The following is a 17,686-nucleotide window of genomic DNA, read 5'->3' as shown; positions in this document are numbered from 1 at the left end:
AGTGGGCGCCATCGCATACCGCTATTTTCGAACCCTCTTTTGTTATTCATCCCCTTTTAAAAGGGATTTGTGAACATTCCCTATGCTGAGAAATAATTAAATAAAGTTGAAAGATGTCTCGGTAACTCCTCAATTAGTATTTGATACCATTCTGCGGGTATCCGTCGTCCCCTACGGCCTACCCTATGGCCATATTTTGAATTACTGCTATGACTTCGTAAATGACAGGGCTTATTAATTGAGCTGCCTGTAGAGGACTTAGAGAAGGCATTTCTATATGATTTAGGAAGTACATATCTTCCCTTTCTAGAGCGTGGTGGTGGTGTATACATTTTGAAAGTAACCTACAAAAAGACTGCCTATTTTCTTTTACTCTATGACTAACTGATTGTTATAATCCCATATTTGTGCAGCAGTACTGGATGCTGCTGGTGCTCTTGCCCTCCATGCTAATACTTTCCCTGTATGTTTACCTTCTTCATAGACTTGCTGTCCTAGGGTCTGGGAATGTGGAATGTGTTCCTTAAAAGTGTCATTGCTCATTCCACTCCACAAAAGGAGTCTGTTTCTGTGGGGAAATTTTGTTTCTCCTGGCGCCGTTCTTTTTTTTTTTTTTAAATGAGCTTTATGGCTGAATCCTTTCTCCTATTTTTTTAAACATCTGATCAGAGTCATGCTGTTGAGGCTGCTCTTTGAAGCTTTCTCTCTGGAGTTTTCTTAATTTATACGATAATTAGGGCCAGTGCTTTAAATGGGCCGGTACTCACCGGTACTTAGTACCGGCACCTCCGATTTATTTTGCCGTCAGTACCAGCACTTCTCTGTAGCCAGAGAGAGTACTGGTACCATGATCAGCACAGCAGGCACAGATTAGGTTTTCCCTCCAGTGCAGGGCAGATGCAGCTCTGCTTCCGAGGAGCTTGTAATGAGTTAATCTGTTTTAGTAACATGAACGCATTTCTCGTGTGCTTTGATATGTGCTGCAAATGGTCCAGAAGTCATTAAGTATGATCATATCTTGCCCTTAGACCCGCCCCGAGCCCCGCCCACTTGCCACACCTCTATTTTAGTGACTACCTGCACTTATTTTTTCCCATTTAAAGCACTGCTTAGGGCCTGATTATGAGCTTGGCGGTTCTATGAGAATGCCCATGTTCCACCCATGGAACACCTCCCTTGATGCAAATTACCTCAAAGAAGTGCATAGGGATAGTTTGTGGTACTTTGGACAACTTTCCAATGCAAATCCCGATTTGAGTTGCAAAGTTCATACCACCACAACACTTTGCACTGAGTTTGCTTTACAAAACCTGGTGCAAAGGGTTAGTAAATGTGGCCTTAAGTGTGTTTCCCACTAATGAGAGGTCTGGAAAGCTTAACATGCCATTTTAAGTCATTCTGCAACATGAGGTAACTCCCGATTAAATCACTAAATGTGCGCTTGAAAATATATGGGAACTTTTCTGACTTTCATAAGGAACAGATAGTTTAAGAGGCCCTATAAATTGAAATCTGGCAAAAGAGTCAGTATCTACCTCTACTGGGTCAAACTCTACACAGGAACTGCACAATTTTGAGACCCCAAGAATTTACCTCACAGGACGTCCACAATTGGGCAAGACCAAAGCAGGACAAAGTTCTCCCTCAATAACTGAGTTCTAGATCAGCAGAACAGTTAAACAGTTTTATTACAAAATTGAAAAGTAAAGCGATACAAAGTCAATGACATGAAGTTTCTGAGCAAATAGGGTATTACATAAAAGTGGGAGATCATAATTTCTCTCAATCTAAAGTGGGCAGCAACATCAAGAGAGAAACAGTCAGCATTCGCTGGCAGCATAGGAAAGATCTGTGGGAAGTCCTGGCTCACCCCCAAAATCCAGGGTTTTTGCATATGAAATTAATAAAACTGCAAATTCATTGTGGTATGATCAAATATGTACATTCATAGCAAATCAGAGCATAATTCTATTCAGCGTTATATCGCCTTAGTGCCTAAACACTATCCCACTACATGAATAATTATTCTGCCCACTCTAAGCTAATGACATCTGCAAATGGTACAACAAACTAGATACATGAACAACAAACTTTTATAATAGAATAGAGTACAGTGAAGTAGAACGATTTATCAAGAATTAATAGCATGAACAATGATAATGCAAATTAACAAACATGATTCTGCTTGTCTGTGTGCAGTAGAAAAGACAGTGAAATGCCAAGGGAACGAAAAGGATGACATCCATTTATAAAAAGATGGCTGCTAGACCTAAATTGAGGCTTAGTTAACTAGTGTAAGGAAAGTACACTTCCCTATATTATAGGAAACGTGTTTAAAAGGCAACAGTACTATTTTATCATGTACATGTGCAATTGAGTGTAAAACCACATTTTACATGTTATTAATACATAAAAATTGAAATGCGACCCTCGGTGGCTTGGTGAGCCAAGATGGTGGACACACTTTAAGAGTGCTCTCGGACCCCTCAGCCATCCGCCCGTAATCCTGCCCTTACCCGAGCCATTTGGGTGTGATTGCTGCAATCCACTTACCGCTGCATCTCTGGCGATACCGTGGATGTCCAGACCCTCAGGTTTAGGTGCCCGCTGCTGAGATCCGGCTGGTATGTGCCTCGCGGCCAAGATGGCGACTCCGTCCTCTTGATTGCAGCCCAGGCAGACACCGGGGTGCTCCACCCAGCTTCACATCGGGTGCTGTGGTGCCCGGGGGAGAATGCTGACTTGGGGAGGCGTTTGCTCCCTCCCCCGTGCCTCTTGGTGTCCCGGCTGTCGCAGTGAGAAGTGGACCTGATGTGAGGTGATCCGACGGCCTGTTCCGTGGACTGTGCTCCCCGCCTGGTTTTTCGGCCTTCATCCTGCGGCCTGGATGCGGCTTCGGCCGTCATCTCAGACAGAGAAAGGGGCTAGAGAGGGGCGACCATTGCCTCATTAGCATCGGGCGGCCTTGAAGATCCTGTGGCCTGGCCCGTGATGATGCTCATAGCCTGCGCCCTCGCCCCGCTGGTCCCCCTGTCGGGGCTGGGGGGTGAGGGCCCAGTCTGTCTTGGGGCCACGGTCTTCTCTTTGGTCACATTCCGGTTTGTGCCTTGTTTGCTCCCCCCCCCCCGGTGGGGGAGCTGGGCCTTCAGCTGCCGCATCGGGCAGCGGGGAGACTGGTAGGTGGTGCTTGCTCCCCCCTGGGCGATGAGCGGCCCGTGATCGGCAGGGGGTCCAATTCCCAGATGTAGTGGATGGGGCCTTCTGGCTGAGGACTTGCCTCGGGGGCTGCCGGCCTTTGGGGATTTCTGATTCTCTCCTCCTGCCTCCTTGCTCCTTTGGCGGCCTGCCCTCTGGCCTAGTCCACACTTCTGTCCTGATCTCACCTGGAGACGCGGCCTCGAGATCGGCTGCAAGGTCCGACGGACAGCGGCTGCCACCTACGCGAGGATCTGCGGGTGGGTGGGTCCCCGGCGGCCTGGCCTGAAGTGACTGGCACTGCGAGCCTTCGCCAGCAGATCGGCTTGACGGGAGTGGCAACCCCCTGGCGGCCCTGGGGCCTGGACCGGCGTTGCCTGTGCCATGGGCCATCATCTGCAGTGCATGTGGCGGAAGGCGGTGATCTCCTGTTGCCTCCAAGGCCTGGACTGTTCTCACCGGTGCCGCGGGCCTCCATCGGGGATGCGGCCTGCTGGGGTGGCGCTTCCCTGATGAGACTGATCTGGAGGCGCCGCGGACCTATGCCTGCTGAGTGGATCGCTGGAAGTGGTGTCTCCCTGTTGCCCCCCGCGACCCAGACAGATACCACCAGTGCTGTGGGCCTCCACCAGGTGTGTGGCCCACTGGGAGAAGAGGTTTCTTGCCACCCAAGAGGCCCAAGAAGGTGAGGAGTGGGGGTGCTGTGGCATCTGGTTCTGAGGGGTGGACTCGGCTGTCAGTTGGGCGGCAGGTGGGGTGAGGGGGGCCCCCTGGTTGGTGGGGCTCCTCTTCCCCTCCCCCACACCTCCTCCCCCCACTCCCAGAACGCCTCCTGAGACCTGTGGCTGAGGGGAGCCAACCCCTCCTGCATGGTGCTGCGTCGGCGCGACCTGCTGGGATTCCCCTCTCTGGCCCGTGGTGTGGGCAGGAGTGCTTCGGCCACCGTTCCGGGTGGCGGTGATCTTCTGAGGGGTGTTCCTGAGCCTGACTTGGAGATCCAGGGCCCCCCTGGGGATTACGGCTGTGGCTTAGCAAGGCTGGACTTAGGTGGCCCTCTAATCCTCTCCTTGGGCCTGTCCTGGGTCATCGGTCACTAATAAATCTCTGGGGGACATCTGCCCACATCGACCCTCCAGTCCAGGACATGCTGCTGCCCCCAGACCTCTATGAACAATCTGGGTGGCCGTCCCAGCGGAGCGCTCCGTGGACCTGGCGGAAGGGGTCCCGCATACGGCCCTGGCTCAAAACCCTTCTCCTTCTTTCTATCTCTCTGCCGGCCACACATTTTGGGAGGCAGGTTTGTCTGTGCCAAGTCTACGCGCCGGGTCCTGGCACCCGCCGTCCCCTGGTCGGCCTGAGTTACTTTGTCAACTTCCCACTGTGGGGTTCAGTTGTGGAGACTTTGGGAACCCGAGACTCCCCGGGGTCCACCATGGGCAGAACGGATAGGTCGGCAAAGGCTCCTGCCACACAGACAAAAATGGACCGCTTCATCATCTCAGATGCGGGGGCAACTGGGGGGGGTGGCTGAACAGGAAGCCCATCCGTCCCTGGATTTGGCCGCCATCCTGCAGGCCATCCATGCATCCCAAACCTTTGATGGAGGGCAAGATCGCAGAAGTGCGAGTAGATATGACTCTCATCCGGCTGGACCTCCGCAACGCAACTGCCCGGATTAAAGAAACTGAAACCCGGATCTCCACTGTAGAGGATGACGTCCAGCAACTTAAGGGGCAGGTGGCCCGTCGTCAATTGCACACTCAGGAGTTGCATCGTCGGGCAGAGGATGCCGAAAACAGGTACCGACGCAACAACCTCTGCCTGGTGGGCTTCCTGGGGGGGTGGGGCAGGGACGCCCGGTGGACTTTCTAGAGAAGTGGCTGAAGTCCTGGGTCCCGGGGGGATCTCTCAGTCTCCTTGGTTCGCGATTGAGCAGGCCCACTGGTCCTTGGCCCCCAAGCTGGCGCCGGGTGCACCTTCCCGCCCGATCATCATGCAGATCCTTAACTTCAAAGACCGCTACGCCATCCTGTCTGAGGCCCGCAAGCAGCAACGGCTCCACCATGAAAACTCTGCCATCATGATCTTCCCAGATTACACCCCCGAGGTCCAGGACCAGCGCCGCTCTTTTGGGGAGGTCAAGCAAAAGTTGAGGGCACTTAATATTCAGTATCGGCTCCTCTTCCTGGCTCGCCTGCGAGTGGTGTTCTCAAACTAGACATTGTTCTTTGACAACCCGACGGAGGCCTGGGCGTGGGTAACGGAGGAGCACCCTCTGCAGGCTGAGGGCTGAACCATGGGCCTGGGGGGAGCGGAGGATGGACTTGGCCATCTCTCTCCCTTTGCTCCTCAACGTAATCGATCCCGCAGGTGCCGTGGGCGGAGAAGGGCCCATTCGGATTCCCCGCTGGGCCGCTGGCAGCAGTCAGTCATGCTCGCCGGGGGTCCCTCGACTGGGAGGCGCTCGGGCTCCTCCGGTCGCCTGGATGGCGGAGGTGCTTCGCCCCGGTCCCCTGTGATTGACCTCCCGGACACGGACCTATCAAGTAGCCCGATGCTCCTGAAGGACCATGCTTGAGCCGGTCTCTGCCTGCCGGGCCTGGCTCTGCGGCCGGAGACAGCGCTCTAGCTCACAACAGTTCATACTTTCCCAATGGACTCATATACACACATCCGAACACGAGGAGGGATCTGAACATGAGGAGTGATCCGAACACGCTTCCCCATTCGCAAGCGTTTTAGTTTGGTTGTTTACGCTTTGTAATTTGGTATTGTTCACTTGGGGGGTCGACAGATGCTTCCGTTCCTGAAGTGTAGGATGGGGGGTGGGGGTAGGGGGGAGGTCTGGGAAGGTTTTTTTTCCTATGTTGTCATTTTTGTTGTGAGTGTTTGTTTCAGCTATCACGGAATGACACAAGCTACTTTTCTTAGGGTAGGACAGGCCCTTATAGCAAGCGAATGCTCACATCACTGCAGGCTCCCACGTGCATCTACATACCCCTATCGGACTACACATCCTAGACCAGGTAACACGTACCATGACCGCTAATACTGCGCCTAGGTCGTCTCTCCACGTGCTGTCGTGGAACGTCAACAGTCTGCTGGACCGGCACAAACGCAAGGCGGTTCTACGATATGCGCAGCGTCTCCACATAGATATTTTGCTGCTCCAGGAAATGCACCTACTGGGTAACTGCTGCCCCTTCTTGGCTCGCTATGGATACGATAGAGTATGGCACTTTGGCTTGTCCAGGGGCTCATGAAGGGTGGCCATCCTTCTGAGATGCACCCTGCCCTTCGTCCTTTCCCAAGTGATTCACGATCCTCAAGGGTCATCTGTGACAGTCTGTGGGTCGCTGACTGACTCTCCCCTCACTTTCATGTCTGTATACGCCCCCCCTTCGATGCTCACGTCCACACTCACGCATACTACTGCCCTGCTGAATAATATGCCTTTGGGCTCACGGTTGTTGCGGGTGACTTTAATGCAGTTTTAGCGCCAGCCCTTGACACAACGGGTCCTCCCTCCGCTGCCCGAATGGCGCGCGCGAAACAGCTGAAGAACTCGTCCGAATCCCTGGGACTCTGCAATGCATGGCGCACATGGCACCCCGCACCACTCAATTCACACATACCTCTGTGGCCCACCACACACAAGCGTGCATAGATGCGATCTTTGTTCCCGCGCCTGACTGTTCTCAGATTCTGGATGTCCGCATTCTGCCTAGAGGCATTTCTGACCACTCTCCAATACTCCATAGCACAGGGGCTCCCCCTCCTTCGGCCCGCCAAACATCGAGGATGAACGCCTGGTTTCTCCAAGATAAAGTCTTTAAAAAAGTGGTGGGGAATAAACTTCAACAATACTTTGCTAATAATGATGGTTCTGTAGCCTCCCCGGGAACCCTATGGGAGGCAGGGAAGACGACCATTCGGGGCGTCACTAAAGGGCAGCTTAAGATCCAGAGACAAGCGCAACTGCATGAGATCTCCTCCAAGGAAGCGCAGGCACTCCGCTTGGAACAGCTAATATCCACATCAGATGATGCCGCCCAGGCCCGACAACTTGCCCACCTTCGGGATGATATTAGACAACTATGCCTGGATGCTGCTAAGCTCCTTTGGAGGTCTTCGGTGGCGAGGATTTATGGTTGGGGGGACAAAAATGACACGATCCTGCATAGGTTGGCCACATACTCCAGGGCGAACCGTATTATCCCGGAGGTGGTAGACGGGGCTGGAGCGGTGCACCGTGCCCCTATGGAGATGGCCAACACCTTCGCTGCCTACTACCGGCGACTGTACATGGCGCACACCCCCGAGCTGTCACTCTCAGCTCTCCTTGAATGGGGTGCGTCTCCCTAGGTTAGAAATGGCAGCTCAGAAGGACCTGGATGGCCCCATTTCATGGAAAGAGATCGAAGAAGCGCTCACCCTCACCGCCTCGGGTAAGACTCCGGGCCCCAATGGCTTTCCTTAGGAGTATTATGCGGCGTACCGTGACACTCTAATGCCCCACCTGGCCAGCTTATTTCATGAAGCTGTAGAGAAAGGTTCCTTCCCACCGGAAACGGATATTGCCACTACCCCTGCCTTTTGCTAGGGGCACTAGGCAGGAGTGCCCCCTCTCCCCATTGTTATTTGCCCTGGCGATGGAGCCCTTGGCTTCCCTAATGCGGGCTGAGGACTACATCCGTGGCTGGGAGTGGCCTAATACCGAAACGGACAAGATCGCACTATATGCGTACGACGTCCTGGTCTTCCTGGCGGAACCAGCCTCCTTCGGGCCATACTGCCTCCAGAGCTTACATTCCTTTGAGCAGGCCTCCGGTCTGCGGCTAAACCCTGGGAAATCTGTTCTGGTCCTCCTGCATCTCTCTAGGGAATGCTTAGAGTGGCAATCCACATACCACTTCGGCGACAATCCTTTAAATATTTGGGGATATGGATTACCGTCCTTCCCGAGCTGGGCTGGTCTCTCAATGTAGCCCCGTTGGTTAAGAAGGTCAAGGAAGACCTCCATAAATGGAAAGCGCTGCCTCTGAACCCCCTGGGGAGGGTGGCCCTGTTCAAAATGATGATCCTCCCCAGATTTCTTGATGTCCTCCAAAATACTCCCTTATGCTTTCCCAGGTCTTGGGTCCGTGAACTGGACAGTCTGACTACCAAGTTTCTCTGGAGCGGAGGGAGGGCGCGCCTGGCTCTGTCTGCAAGCTGGATTCCCTCCTACGATGGGGGTATGGGGATGACTCATTTATAACTTTACTTTCTGGCTGTGCGTCTTCTGGTGGTCAACGATTGGTTCAATGGGGGCTGATCTGACCCGGTCTATAGGCTTGAGTTGAGCGAACTAGGTCTAACTAAAATCCAGGCCTTGTTGTACGGGGGGCCCATTCCGTCTCGATTGCCTGATGTGACACGCTCCGTGTTATTGGCCTGGCGTGTCTCGTTGCGTCACACCGGATGGACGTGTAAATTGACCCAATGTACACCCCTCTGGCATGGGGCCTGGCTGCGGGAGGTTAGCGGACTACGGGGATTTAAAACTTGGGACCTCATTGGAATCTCTCAATTAGGGGCTGTATGGGCTAAAGGCCATATGCTTTACTTCCAAGAGCTCCAAACCCGCTACTCCTTACATTTGTCCCAATTTTATAAATATCTGTAGAAGAGACACGCCCTTCATATGCACATCCTGGACGACACAAGGCTTCCCGATTATAGCCCCACTGAGGCCCAGACAATGATGGGAGACTTAGGTAAAGGGGGCATCTCCCGCATTTATAGCACTTTAGTTAACAACACTCCCACCTCCTTAGATAAGTTGAGGGAACAGTGGGTGGAGTTGGTGGGCCCCCTCGATTAAATGGATTGGCGCAATGCTCTTATGGCCCCAGGACAGCCACTGTCTCTGCCAAACTTAAGCTGATTCAGCTCTACTACCTACATGCTGCGTATCTCAGTCCCCTGCGCCTTTTCCGAGCGGGCTTGCACCCGGATGCGTCATGTGCGAGATGTGCACACGCCCCGGCTGACTTCCTCCACATGGTTTGGTTGTGCCCCGTCTGGAGCACTTCTGGAGGTCTACTGAGGTGGAACTTACAGAGGTGTTGGGTTGGGAGGTTCCGCATGAGCCACGTCATTCACTATTGGGTATCACGGAGGGGCTGGGTGGGTCCAGAAATTAAACGTTATTTTTTAATACAGCTATGATTGTGGCCAAGCGGGACATAGCAGCAGCTTGGAAAAGTCTTGATCCACCTGACCTGGGGAGGTGGCGTATGGGGGTGGACTGGTGCGCGACCCAGGAAAAAGCCCTTTACATGGCCAAGGGGTGCTGCAAAAGGTATCGTAGAGTGTGGGGGAAGTGGTTAGGTAATGTGGAGGGTTTTGAGTAACCAGATTCCATATCTTCTCTGTGTATGTCTTTTGGGGTTCGTGACTGTGGGATGCATTGCTTACAGGAATGTATTTGACTTAATGATTTCCGTGTATCTGCTGATTTGTTTCACGTGTTTGAAAACAATCGAATTTCAATATCAAAAAAAAATTTCGAAATGCACAACAGTTCTCAACAATGGCAACTAATTTACCAATGATGAAGTAACTAATTTCTCCTACGGGTGCCAAAAACACTTGTGACATCATTCGATGAGTCAAGAGGGGGCCTTATGTTACCCCTTATCACTAAATTTCCATCTGCCATTTTGCAACAGAATAAAGTTTAAATTCAAATCCTAATTGAACAATGGGGGTTTCATGTAATGGCTAAGCTTCATAATTAGTCACAGCAGTTCTCTTCAGGGTACACAAAGTTAGGTGGATGGCCTCTTTCAGGTTTGTCAGCCATCCCACAAACTTGTAACATCTTGTTGTTTTTCAAAACGAAACTTCCAAAGTGGGAGTTTGCTTTTGAAAAGCAAAAAACGTAAGGACCCTCAGACCTTGGAAGTTTTCTCCCAGAGTGTGGGGTTCATTACTATTTTGTTCTGTCCCTCACCCCCAGGTTTTTCCTGGAGGTGAGGGACAGAGAAAAATGAACAATACACTGCCCAACCTAAAAAGGGCAGGCGGTGTAATGCCTTTTCTCCAACGGCCGCTCCTCCATCAGGCTGTCGGAGGAAGTTGTCTGTCAACAGAACCAAAGGGAGCTCTATCAACAAAATGTGCCTCTAAATGTGGTGGGTGCATGGACTAAACATTTAGAGGTCAGGGTACACTTCCGCTGCATCTGCCAAACTCTAAATCAGGTCCAAAGTATTCAGTGTGTCCCTCATGGCACTCAGCTTATGGAGCCTCACTTTCAGGTCTGAACCCCTTTCAGCGCACTATGGTGTGTCACCACGCCTGTGTTGGTCACACCCAGTAGATTTCCCTTGGCCCCGAGGCAATGCAGATGTACCAACTTAAACCTCTCCCAATCTTCCATAGAAGACCATAGAAGAACATTCACATTGGGAACGGACAAACCAGTCAGAAACAACAGTTATACTTTTCTGGGTTCTACTCGTCCGTTCCACAGAGTGAACACATGCAAAACATTCGGGCTAGAATTATCAGTGACTTTCTTTCGCAAGAACAATTTGTACAGAATAAGAGTAAAAAGCACTGGCAACTATGCCAATTATGATGGCAGAACCCAATAAAAAGAAAATACATTTCATGAAAGAAATCTACAGAGTCCTGTCATTATGATAGGTGGAATACATCACTGCATGCATGTATGGTAAGAGCAAGTCAGCTTTGGCTCCCAAGGTCAGGCTTCATCTGTGAGAGGCCAGCTATCTTATACGCAACTGTCAATGGAGAAGCAAACTCCATAGATGCAAACTGGTGCACCTCTCTGTCTCGGGGGGCTCAAAATATCGTTTTTCAACTGATTTGCAGGACGAAAATGAGAAAGTGTCCCTGTAATTTATGATGTAGCCTGTGAAGAATCTCATGAAAATCCGTACAGTCTTATATGTTAACATATGTATAAGAAAATATAAGACCTAAGCTAAACACGATGATATATATGGATATATGCAATAGAAGCACCCTCTCATACTATATAAAACACAATCAAATAAATGTGTATACTGTTGTAGGCATAATGCAATGAAAGCAAGCAACATTAAAAGGTTGAAGCACAGGTGAATGTGGACACCAAAGCCTTCAGAATCTTCTGACTAACCTAAAGCCAGACTATTTTCATTCCATGTGTTTGAGGTGGCACTGTAGGGCCCTTCCTTGAATGCCATAATGGGACACTGAAAAGACTGGTAGGGTCTGATTTATTTGTGGATATTATGGGGAGGTCCTGTCAAGTTGTGTATTCATAGTTAAATGCCTGTCTAAACAGACAAGTCTTTTATTTCCTCCTGGGCATGAATGGGACCTCAATTCTAGTTCAAAGTGTTCCAAGGCATGTGGTCCTTCCTTTACATTTCTTTGTCATGAAACTGCAAGGGTAGGAGGTTGAACTTGCATCACTATCAGATTATAAACAAAGGGCTTAGTGGTCAGAAAAAGTTGGAAATCTGCACCCACAGAGTTTGCTCCCTCCTGTGGGAGCAGATTTAAGTATAACTGAAAAGCTTTGCCAGTAATAGGTTTCTATGTTTACTGAGGACAACTGTTGGGAATTGCTGGTTCTGCTGTGTTTTGGAATTTCCGCAGCAGTGGTTGCACATGATGTACAATAACGCCTGCTGAAATGCCATTAATTTTGAGAAATGGCAGGATTTTTTTCTCCATGGATGAAATATTTCTCCTTGAGTAAAAGCCTCTTCCTCTTACAGTAGCGGCCCGTGGAGGGAGTTCGGTGGGGCAGTGAGGCGCGCAAAGGAATTTGTTTTATTTATTTAAATGTGTACTTACCTCCGTTCATCCATATTCCGGTGTTTACATTTTCCCACCCTGCCCCTCCCCTGCCCCGCCTCACTGCCCCCCCAAACTCCCTCTACGGGCCGCTACTGTCCTCTTATCTCTACCCATCCCTCTTCCAGCCCTACAAAGGGATTCAGTGCTATCAAGCGCCTGGATACCCTCTCGGGTTTTTAGTGCGCTCTAAAAATCAATATAACAGGGCCGCCGATACCAGACACTATCGGTCTCCCATGTGGTGTAACAGGGTTTTTGTGTATCTTCGGAAGAGTATGCAAACATGGGAAACGTGGACAGTGAATCAGGAGCTACAAATATTCATCATTACTAAGTAATACCCAATCACACCGCTGTTTAAGCTCATTATTGATGGCCAATGTTTTATAGGTATAGGATTCGTACTCAGTCTCCTATAGTGGGTCCCATTGTTCAGTTGAGATACGATTTCATTTTCATAGTCAGTCTTGTTCATTAGGACTATGTTACCCACTTTATCTGCTTCCCTTATAATAAGATGTTTGTTGTCTTGTAGGGATTTCAATACATTCCGTTCTAAGTCAAATTGTCATGTAAAAAGCCACTCTTTCTCTGTCTCCCTCTGTCAATCCTCAAATAGATCTTGTGTATTAGTGCTTTATAAACAGTTTCCATATTGTTGCCTGATGATAACTGTCATTGTCCATTTGCATTTGGGTCTAAGTCCACTGTCCGTACTAAAGTCTGTATTAAGTTCAAGCTCGGTTAAGCGTTTATTGAGTGTTATTGAATCCTCCTCACAGTCAGTAAGCGATAACAGTATTTGGGTATCATAAACATCTTGAATCGTTAAATCACTAATTTCTGTTCTTAAACTGGAACATAGTTCATTATGAGGATTTATTGCAAAAAAAGACTTTAGTTTCAAAAGTTTTATAAATTTATTCACATCAATTTTAACCGCATTCCAATCACAATGTTTAGCCTGACTGTAGCCAAGACCATGGTTCAACAGAGAAAGCATTTCAGGGGTAAGTGTAACAGCAATTAAGTTAATGACATTAATCACTTGACCTATCATCTCACAATGGTTTACAACTACTTCTTCTTCCATGAGCGATTTTGCATTCCTTTTCTCACTTTTTGTAAACCCCTTTCCTTTTCTGCCCCTTCTTGTCTTTCGGTTTCTTTTCTTCTGTTCCTTGAGCTCGTTTCCCAGTTGCCCACCCTCATGCGTATTACCTCTTTTAGAAAGGTTTTTTCCATAGCCTGATTTGACGTGCCTTCTCCCAGATCTTCACTCTTGCTACTTGAGAGACTACTTAAGGGAGTGGTAACCCCACTGTTACGGGAGGAACCCCTATTTCTCCCAGGTCTTATATCTTTCTTGACCAAATGATCGAACCTCTTGGCAAACGTGAAAATTCTTCCTGTATTGTAGTCTGTCTCATCGTGTTTTATTAGTTTAGCTTTTCTTTGTTTAATCTCTTTCTGTATTTTGGTTAGAATATCCTCTAGAATGGCCTAATTTTTGGATGTATGATGGTACAACGCGTACCATCACAACGCGGTATGTTACATCGCGGTTTTGACAACGCAAGTCGTTACATCGACTTGCGTTGGAGGGCGCTGGATTTAGGAATAGTGTGAATTACTATTCCAACTCCAGTCTACGTACAGTAGGGAAGGTGTTGGAATAGTAATTCACACTATTCCTTAGTCTAGAGCGCCCTCCAGTGCAAGTCGGTGTAACGACTTTCGTTGTAAAAACCACGATGTAACCATACCGCGTTGTAATGGTTGCGTGGTAAAGGATGTTTCCCCTAATTTTTCTGTGTCGCTTCAGGTAAATTAAGTACCTAGATCTTAAGTTCTAACTCTTCAATTTCTTTGAGAAGTTTGGCAATTCTTCTTTCTGCATTTTCAATAAGTATTTGATAAGGTTATTAGAACTGCTAGTTAGTTCTTTTTTCCATTGAATCAGTAAGTCAGCCTCTAAATCATCATATGTGGGAATTATTTGTGACCTAAGGTCCCTAGGTATTCTGTTGAGTCTAAGGTACTGCTTCTAGGTCGTTGCATCCCACTATTTAGACATTTCTGCCCTCTTCCTTTTTCCAAACGTAGAAACTTATCCTTAAGGCCCTCTTTCTTAGTACTATTTGTATTATCCAGGGCTTTGACTACAGTAATGCCCAAACTCATGTTTCGGAAAAGATCCTCTGCTATTTTGTCTCAATTCATTATTGTGTGTAACCCTTGTGGCTGCCAATTCCCCCCACAAAACCTGACTAAACGTTGAACAACACAGTGGTAAGCAGGATACAGAAAGCAAAAGAGGCGCTGTGCACTGTAAATGGGAAATATCTTAGGGTGGTGGTATCTTAGAGTGGTGCTCCAAGGAAAAGGGGATCGGTTACCATAAAACCCTATAAAGTCCACCAAAGGGGAGATAAACAGGTACGCAAGCAAATCCGAGAACTCAGCAAGTTTAGAAATCAGTCTTAAGTCCAATATAGATTGATCACACTCCACTTTAATCCATTTCATTTCTTCAGGCAAACCTCATATCAGTGTAGTGGAAGCTTTACGGCCAGTATGTGTTCAAAATAGCCAACATGAGTTTCGTCGTTAGGTAAGTAACACCTCGACTTCTTCAGGGCTGTATATATCAAGATACACAACATGAACTCTCATGACTATCTAAAACAACAATGTGTACACCCACCTTTGATGTCCGATGGTAAAGGGTTAAGTGCAGAGGACCGTAAGAAAAAGTATGACAGCTGATCCAATAACCAGGAAAGTAGTTGTGGTGCAGCAAATATACATAGTGGGTGAACCTAAATTTACATGCACTTATCCAAACTTACATACACAAATAAGCAAACAAATACAAAATAAATTTAAATTAACTTAAAGACTATGGGGCATATTTACAATAACTAGCGCATCCCTGCATATCAGCAGGGATGCGCCAGTTATTGTGCGCCACAGCTCCGCCACCATGGATGCGCCGCATTGACAATGCGGCGCACCATGGGGCAAAAACGGCACAGATGCGTCTGTGCCGTAAAAGTGGCGCATTGCTGGAGTTGCGTCGCAAGCGCGAGGCAGCTCCAGCAATGCTCTGGGGGGTCCTATCTTGTTAATGCTGCGTCAATCCTTACGCCTGCTTCAAGCAGGCGCAGGGTTTTGACGCAGCATGGGCCTAAAAGTGACTGAGTGAAATCTTGTAGATTTCACTCAGCCACTTTTAGGAGGCGTTCCTGCGCCGGAACGCCCCCTCCCTGCGCAGGAACGCCTACATGTGGCGCAGGGCTTTACAACGTGGCGCATCTCCCAGAAGCGTCACATTGTAAGTACCCTGCACCATGGCACAGGATTTGCGCCGCCGCTGCGTCACAAAAGTGACGCAACGGAGGCGTAAATGAGGCGCAAGGGGCTTGTAAATCTGCCCCATAGTGTAAAGTGTCTCAGAACAGAACCAAACTCTCCAACATGCCAGAGCCTCAAACACCTACACCGGACCACACCGTGAGAGAAAAGGATAGACGAGTAAACGAGTAATGTGTCATTAAAGTCAGTCTAGATATTTCTTCCTCCTCCAGTGATCAAGGATCGGAAAGAGGGCAAAACCGTGCCAAACAAATTAGTAGTACAGCGTAACCTAAAGCAATAACAGGAAAGGATATATAGCACACCTGTTATATGGATATGAGAAGCAATCACACGATAGTAGAAAATACGTGTCACCTAAAATTGAAATCATCAGCAATTATAAATCTTTATAGCACGTATAGAAATGTAGGGAGCAACGTGCTACAATAAAAGCAGTAAAGGACTAAAGTAACTATCAGCACACCATACCTATTTAGGCAATACAATCCCACAAATCCTAATGACTGCATATAAATTTGACAAACCAAATATGTCACAAAGTTAAAATTATATATATATATATTACTATGGTAACCTATGAAATATAATTAAGATAAAACCCCATAATATAATGAAGCGTGGCAGCATATTCCGCTATATAAGAATGGGTATAGCTAAGCATTAATAATAACAGAATTCCACAAACATAAAAACAGTAAATATTCGAAAATTTCCAAACTCTTGCGCTATGCATGTCACCTACAAACTCTTGTGTTTATGCATTGCACAAATGCTCCAGTGAAACGAGGCCCTAAAATGCCCAGGTTCTACCACCTGAGTGTAATTTAACCCTGCACCAGATTACTCGTCTATTGGTAACATTGTAAATGGGTAAAAGGATTTACGACGGCGAGGTAACCCTCGGTAAATGCTTTCAAATCGTAGACCCTGCCATTTGTGCATATATATGTTAGACTTACACACGTAAATGGCTGTTTCAATCATGTCCTTTCACGACACTAGTGTAAAAATGAACTCTGCTCCATGTCGCCAACACGGCTAACCTGTAACTGACTCCGTCCCAACCCTCCCAGACGTTCAGAAACACTGCCCATCATTAGTTCCCCAAACATGACAATATTTATTTCATATAAGAACAACTCTGCCCTCAGCCGCATTTCTGAATTCCTGTGTCTCCAGCTGCCTCAAAGCTTTAATCAGGGACATGAAACTCGCCACAATCAATTTAAAAAATCTACGCGAGGCAAAATATTTCAATGGGAAATACATTTCCCTGTCCGCGGCTTTTGGATCTGCATAATTAACATGAATAATGCAGGACAATTTCCTGATACTTATTATATTTGAGAGCTTAGCTGGCTCACAACTGCCCTCGTGACACAGCTGGAATGTAAATTATTTCAACAGAAGTGCGGGGTGGAGGGAAGCGAGCTTGATTAAAACGTAATACGCTCTTTTGAATTAAAAATATCCAAGGTCATTGGAATTGCCCTGAGGATGGGTTTACCCTCTAATGTATTCCTAGAACGATCCTGACAATAGGGCACGGCCAAACCCTACCTTCTTACTCTTGGTGTTATACCGCCCCCTATCTTTCGGTTATATACCGCTGTTTCTGTATCAATTAACAACCTAATATATCATCTTGACAATTGTTAGGTCTCGCCTAGCGTTGCAGCACAAATGTGCTGCCATCGCTTTGTGAGGCATGCAGTATACACTATAGTGTGGAAGCTTCGTGGAAGCTCCGCCCACTCTCCAGCCCATCTTCTTCATTGGCTTAGGTTACAAATGCTGCCTTCTGATTCGCTTTAAGGTTGTTAGTCCCGCCCCATGACAGCCCTGTCAGTCATTTGTATCCTTCCATGGCTACTGGCCCCTTCACTGCACAGACTACTTTCTTCCAATCCCTCCCTAACCCTCCTCCCACATCTTCTCACCCGCCACCCTTGTGCCTCTGTTGCTGCTGTCTCTGTGGGTAATTATGTGTCCCTTAGGACGTCGCTGGTTCCGTCGTACAGCCTGGCTTACAGGCCTATCAACTCTCCAGGAGCACCGAGAGCACTGCATGCATCACCGCCGCCGGTCCGTGACCAAAGTGAAGTACTAAGGGCTGGTATTTTATCACCACCGGCCCCAAATCTCCGGGACTGCTGCGTGTTCACTTTTTAATCACTGCCGCTACTGGAGCTGCCTGCCCGAGGCCGGGTCCGTGACTCGAGAGGAGCCGCGTTGGAGTGAGAAC

Source organism: Triturus cristatus, chromosome 11, assembly GCF_964204655.1.
Source record: "Triturus cristatus chromosome 11, aTriCri1.1, whole genome shotgun sequence".
Taxonomy (NCBI): domain Eukaryota; kingdom Metazoa; phylum Chordata; class Amphibia; order Caudata; family Salamandridae; genus Triturus; species Triturus cristatus.
The sequence above is the reverse complement of the archived record's forward strand: the minus strand, read 5'-3'. Positions refer to the sequence as shown.